Source organism: Sorex fumeus, unplaced genomic scaffold (assembly GCF_029834395.1).
Source record: "Sorex fumeus unplaced genomic scaffold, SorFum_2.1 ptg000061l, whole genome shotgun sequence".
In the NCBI taxonomy this organism is placed as follows: Eukaryota; Metazoa; Chordata; class Mammalia; order Eulipotyphla; family Soricidae; genus Sorex; species Sorex fumeus.
In genome coordinates this window covers 20,800,177-20,807,107 of record NW_026606118.1, presented here as the reverse complement: position 1 = coordinate 20,807,107, position 6,931 = coordinate 20,800,177, and the positions used below count along the sequence as shown (strand labels likewise).

Here is a 6,931-nt window from a genome sequence, read left to right as displayed (position 1 = left end):
GGATGGGGGTATACTGGGGTTTTTGGTGGTGGAGAATAGGCACTGGTGAAGGTACAGGTGTTTCATTGTATGACCAAGACTTAAACCCGAAAACTTTGTAACTGCTCTCATGGTGATTCTATAAATAAAATTATAAAAAATGAAAAAAAATTAAGGTGGAGTTCATGTCCAATTCAATCAGCAAATCAGTGGCTGAATAAATAGCAGTACTCCTACATAAAAAAAGAAACTGTAGACAGTAACTACCACTAGTGAAGAATAGGGCACAAGTCAATTTTTCACATTTTGTGGGTGTTTGAATGTACTGCTCCAGGTCTCTGTTCACACTTGCTGGAATCAGTTATGACAGATTTAGTCCACAGGTTGCTTTCCCCCATATTTCTTTGTAAACTCTGCAGCATTTTTAGAAAGTTTTTTATGGTCCTTAGAATCCTTTTCAGTTAGGTCAGCCAAAAGTGGGTCCTCAGACTGGGGGGTCATTCACCAGTGCAATGAGGAACTTGGTTACTGGGTCAATTTTTGGTTGCTGGCTTCCAGTTTTCAGCACTATTTTTTGGCAGACTTACTTGCTCCCTTTCATCAATGTTTGGATGACAGACCTTTGTCTTAAATGTGTTCTTCTGTGGTTTGATTGGTACCCTGCTGGAAAGTTTATTTCAATTCTGAAGACCCCTTTTCATATGGAGAATTGTCAAAAACAATAAGCCTATCCAAGTCAATAGATTAGCTTCATCAACCTGGATGTTGCAGAATCTTTTCATTCTACATTTGCAGATTTCTTCAGCCTCCTGCTGGCCACCATCTTGGATCTGGTGCTCCTGATCTTTTAATAGATTTTATTGAAGAAATTATTTTAGGTTCTTGAGATGATTTTTTAATATTAATTCACCATTCAGTGCATAGTTGTTCTTCCTAGTTTGGGGCCACTAAAGTATTTAATGCATTTCTATTCATGTTGTTGAGAAAACGTTGACCACAGAAGGGATAAAACTTTCCTGCTGTTAGAGATATGTGCCCCACATTGAAAGGAGACATGAATGCAGTATCTCCAAACATATTTTAATTATCATTGTTTCATTTATTCATCGTAGTTACAAGAAAATCTTGAGATATGTTTCTAAGAGTGTGCCAGAATTAAAAGCTGTTCTACCTGTACATGTAATGATTTTATCAAAATAAAAAAAATCAGTTTGGCCTAAGATGTTATTATCGAACCCAGGCTGACCTCCACCATTCACTGGTTTCTCATCAAAGGTCTTGTACAAGAATTGAAGATCTAGAATATGAACCCAGACTGGCAGATCTCTAACACCTTGCACATTCCATAATGCATCCATCAGTTTACATGGGAACTTTGGGAAAGGAATTCCTGTTTCTATTTTATTGTTTATTTGTTTGGTGCCACACCCAACAATGCTCAGGACTTACTCCTGTCTTTGTGCTCAAAGATCATTCCTGGCATGGTTTTGGGATCGTTAATGGTACTGTGGGTCAAACCTGGGTCAAGTGCTTGTAAGATAAACACTTTAACCACTGTACTATCTTTCTAACCCCTTCCTTCAAGTTTTAATAGCAGGTTTATAGTTCAAATTTTGGCCCACAGGAATGTACAAGGGGAAGACAGGGTTAATTGAGTAAGGTCTAAGAATTACCACTGCTTCAGATTCTCCTGTAAACAGGCAGTCATAGTGTGTAGATTGAAACACAACTTAGAAAAATAGGTATCACTGTATCACTGTCATTCTATTGTTCATCGATTTACTCAAGCAGGCACCAGTAATGTCCCTATTCCTTCCAACCCTGAGATCTTAGCAGCCTCTCCTTACTCATCTTTCCCAATGATTGGAGGCTCTTTCAGGGTCAGAGGAATAAGACTTGTTGTTACTGTATTTAGCATATCGAATACGCCATGGGGAGCTTGCCAGGCTCTGCCTATGGGGGGAGATACTCTCAGTAGCCTGCCAGGCTCTCCGAGAGGCATATATTTCTATATTTCTCTCTATGGTTTGTTGCCTGCTGTCTGAACCCCATCAAATATGGTGTGGTAATTATGGAAAATGGGTAGGAAGTGTCTTATGATGAGTCCAGAAAGCAGCCTGGAGCGTAGCGGTGTTTGGGTAGTGGAGGTGGGCTTCTGGGGCTGGGTTCCTTGGGGCAGGGAGGGCTCCCACCCACCCCACTCTGGGGCTCCCCGAGTGAAAATAGCCTGGCACGTAGTCTGGTGGCATGGTTATGGGGGTCTCATTTTATACTCCCGTCTGGGAAGAGCAGCCCTGAGTTCTGGAGGGTAGCCAATGAGGAGATTATCTGATGCTGGTAAGGTGTGGCTTATGGGCATGATCCCTGGGTCTCCAGAGACTGGGGAAAGCAGGCAGAGAATCTCTGCTCCCAGGTTCTGTTGAGTCCAGACCCCAAGGTCACAAAGTTCCGCATTATCTGGGTTCCTTAGGACTTCATTCATGCAAGTGGTTTGTCCCGAGTGTCCGGATGGCGGTCTGGAGCATGGCACCTGCTGGGTACTAGAGGTCGGCTTCCAGGGCTGGGTCTCTTGGGGTGGGGAGGGTTCTTACGCACCCCACTCTGGGGCACCCTGAGTGAAAACAGCCTGGCATGGAGTCAGAAAAATAGGTACGAGTCTTTATTTTACACACACGTATACACACAGAGCTATCTAAGATCAAAATTATAAAATATAATGATTTATTTTGTGAAATATTGTATTCTTTTCCAAAACATAAATACTGCAAATGTTAGGATTTTATTTGTAGTTTTCTCTCACCTAAGGCTCTTTGTAGCTTAGAAAGGCAGAAAAAGTCACTACCAAAAAAGTAAGTCAATTAATTACTAGATAAAGAAGGTTTTGCTAGATGACACACACACGGAAGGAGGGAGAGAGAGAGAGAGAGAGAGAGAGAGAGAGATTGAGAGAGAGAGAGAGAGAGAGGAAGAAGAAAGAAAACCTCTCTCCTAAAAGTTGCTTTATTGGACTTGATAGAACGGAGGGTGCAAAGAGCACATTCTTGAGTTTGTGGTTATGTGCAGAATAGAGAAAGAGGCGAGATTGTGAACAAAGGAGGATTTAAATTGATTCGCAGGGAGAAAAATCCCCACAGAGAAGCCTGTAAGCTCCGTAGCAGAGCGGGAGCCCACACTGGAATAGTTGGAGAGGAAGCGAGGCCCGTCTGTGGGAGGGGAGCAATCCCAGGCTGGCCACCGCGCAGACTATTCCGCCCACAAGACGCGGCCACTGCAGACGCCGGGGCGCACTGGGCTTCTGGGGAGAAGCCTCTGCCTCTTGTCTCTCAGATCCTCCATCTTCGTGGTCCTGGGATGCTCATCCTACTCAGGTCACAAGGCAGAGCGGCGCTCGACCTTGGGAAGAAGACTGAGCTTGCGGATGCCCTCCCTACTGCACCTTTATTCTCTACAAAATACTTAGGCGAAGGTAACAGTTTCACTCCACCTCGGACTGCGGTCAAAGAATCTAGGTATCTTCTCACTGTTCAAATTACAGTGTTGCAGAGACAGCAGGTGCCTCCTCCTCTCTCCCACCCGCCTTGCCTTGTTTTTTCTATTCCATTCACAGTAACTAAAGTGCACTGTTGAAAGGATACAGGATGCTCACAGTAAGGACAACCACTAGTCCAGATTTTCTCTTGAAGAACTTTCTCTTTGGGACAGGGAATGGAGGAGGGGAGCCTCCCAGCCATTCTCAGCCTCCAGGCTGGCAGTTCAAGGCAAGGGCCCAGTTGCTCTGCCCTCAGTGGCAGGGATCACCCTGGGACCATGAGGTGATGGACACTGTCCCATCTCTCCAGCCCCCAGAAGTTCTGCTCTTGGCTATGAGCAGCCGTGTAAGTAGGATTTGGCCTGTGATTTCTAAGTCGGTGTTATCAGACGGCTTCTCAGAGAACTGTGCCTCTTGCTTGCTCCTGGGAAGATGGATATGGTGAATGTGTTTTCCAGTGATCATACTGGATTGGGAGGATGGCGTTCACCACCCAGAGTTGGAAGAGAAGTGAGCTAGAAAGAACTCTGTTTCTAAGAACAAGGTCGGAGAAAAGCAACGCCACCACCCGAACTCTGAACTACCAACCTCAAATTTCCATGAAGATGGGCCTGAACATTAGAAAGACTTTCTTTTTATCTACAGTCAACAGATAAAAAGAACAGATACTGTTACTTTACTTTTTTTATGTAGGAGTACTGCTATTTATTCAGCCACTGATTAGGCTGATTGAATTGTGCATGAACTCCACAACTTGACTTTTTTTTAAGTGAAAGTATCAGTATTGGTAGGAACAATATGGGAACGAGGTTATTGATTATTATACCATACTAAGACTTTTTAGCTTTATCTTTTATCCCATCTCCTCTCAATTCTTCCCTGAAATACAGACATACCATTTAAAGAAAATGTCAGCTCTTTAAACTGTCTGTTCTACTTACAGGTTGACCTAGAAAAAAATGCTTGCATGCTTAATCTTTTTTTTTTTTTTCCTAAAAAACATCTCAGTCAGTAAAACTAGTATTAAGGTCCAGGCAGAGAATCACCTGTACATTTTTATAAATAATTTTTTTAGGGCACTAAAGCAGTGATTCTAAAATCTAAGCCCACCCTCTGGACCCTTGAATAGTTCATCTTCTCTAAGTCCCCTATTCTCTGCTTCCCTGTGGGTTCTCGGATAGACAGGATGAAAATCTAGGAGAAAGCCTGGAACTCTAGACAGGAGTCATCTAGCTAGAGGTGACAAGTATGCAAAGACTGACCCAGGCATGAGGAGATGAGAGAGAACGAGATCCCTGCAGAAAGATCCCTCACATAGCTAAGTGACCGGGGGAGAAGAGAAAGAACCCTGTCATGAAAAAAGTGAAGAGGGCTCAGAGATACTGAAGGCAAAAAGTGAAATGTAAACAATGTCTTTCTGACAAAAGTGGCAAACTGTCAACTTCTTTCTTGTGCTCTGGGATATAAAACCTGAATGGATAAACGGCGAGTTGGATCTAGCAACTAGAAGGCCGTCCATGAGGACCAATGCAAGAGTGGTTTCCCGTGGCAGGAGTGGGGAGTGGTGAACATCAAAATTCACAGTAGCCTTGAAAGGCATTAAAAAATCTAAGCAACTGCTCTACTGCATCTAAACCTGAGCACTTACCACTCAGAGGGAGACTGAAAGCTTGGAGAGAAGAAACCCAGGCAAAGAGCTTGAGAAACTATTCTGTCCATTAGGAGGCTAAAATTAGCATAGAGCTTTGGTAGGGCTCTGACTCCCCCCATCCCCCCCCACTAATTCTATTTTCTGCAATTATTTCCTTTTTTGCAAAAGCTTGGTATTTTGTAAAGTTCTCTGTTCATGTAAAGATAATTTCTTCTTTTCACTCGTTCCCCCATCTTGCATTATCATTTGCTAAATATATTTCCCCATTTTATTTACTTTGGGCTGATGCTCTGACACCATTATGTGACTTCTCCACATCCAACTGCAAGCTGCACATTTCAAAGATAAATCACTGTAATTATTTATTCTCTTGAAAAGGAGCAGGAGGTATACAAGTCAAACTAATATGCACCTTTAGCCCACCCAAATGACACTTTGGAAACTGATTGCTCTGAATCTTTAACTTTGGCTTCGATTTTCAGATCCCCTAATAGTTTGAGATCATTGAGGTTTGCAGAATGTGTTGAAAAATTTTACTTGTTATTCCAAGACTACAAACTTAAGAGATTATAAAAATTGTTTTAATTTAGGCACTGTGATTAAGAATAAAAACCTGAGGACTTTTGACATCTTTTAATGTCAGTACTTAGATGGGTTAACCAACAATAAGCTCAAAAATAAACTGAAAGATAGAAGTTTGGAATTCAGAGTGAATTTTTCAAAGCCAGGGCTTAATAAGTTTTTATTCCTCAGCTTGATTTATTTTTAGAAGGCAATATTTTTCTCAATAGATATTTTCTTAGATAACAAAATGCAATCACAATCACAAATTCAAATATTTTCCACTTCATAATGGTAGGACAAGAAGTTTGCTAAAACCATTTACTATTCTAGATTGAAGGAGTCTTCTGACAAAATTTCCCCCTCAAGTGGGGGAAATATGACAAAAAATGAACCCAAAGAAAACTCACCTAAGTACCTTAAACTGATTCTGTATGGATAATATGCATAAAGGGATTTCTGTTCTCATTCAGAAATTCTACTAGCATCAGAGCCTTCATGCAAAATATAACTTTTCACCTTAACATAAATCAAGTTCAATAAAAAAAATTGTTTTTACTTATTTGAGTCATCCTCATCTATCAGGTCCTCCTCTAGCAGGGTCTCTAGGGCTCCAGTGAAGCCTTCAGGCATCCTGGCATGGGCCATTAGGGCTGTGCGGTCACCAGCTGCACTTTCCAGAGCCAGTTCTCGGGAAGTAGCTGCACACTATAACCTCGACTTGGGTCAGGGCTGGAGCGATAGCACAGTGGGTAGGGCGTTTGCCTTGCACATGGCCGGCTCCAGCCGATTGGGGTTTGATTCCTCTGCCCCTCTCGGAGAGCCCGGCAAGCTACCTAGAGTATCTCGCCCGCATGGCAAGGCCTGGCAAGCTACCCATGATGTATTCGATATGCCAACCACAGTAACAACAAGTCTCACATTGGAGAGACGTTACTGGGGCCGCTCGAGCAAATTGATTAACAACGGGAGGACAGTGCTACAGTGCTATTTAGATCACACCTGAAAATGCTCAGGGGTTACTCCTGGTTCTGTGCTCAGGAATCACTCCTGGCAAGTTCTGGGAACCACATGGGATGCCAGGGATTAGATCCAGGTTGGCCATGTGCAAGGCAAATTACCTACCCACTGTACTATTGCTCCAGCCCCAGGTGAAAAAATATTTATTTGCTACAAAAGTGTCTTAGTTCATCTTTAGAGAGTATCTCTTG

General features: G+C 42.7%; 1 pseudogene; it reads right to left on the bottom strand.

Moving 5' to 3' along the window:
- Positions 1-351: 351 nt before the first annotated feature.
- On the bottom strand, positions 352-6,353 carry LOC130034730 (ubiquitin-conjugating enzyme E2 L3-like; annotated as a pseudogene).
- Positions 6,354-6,931: the final 578 nt, after the last annotated feature.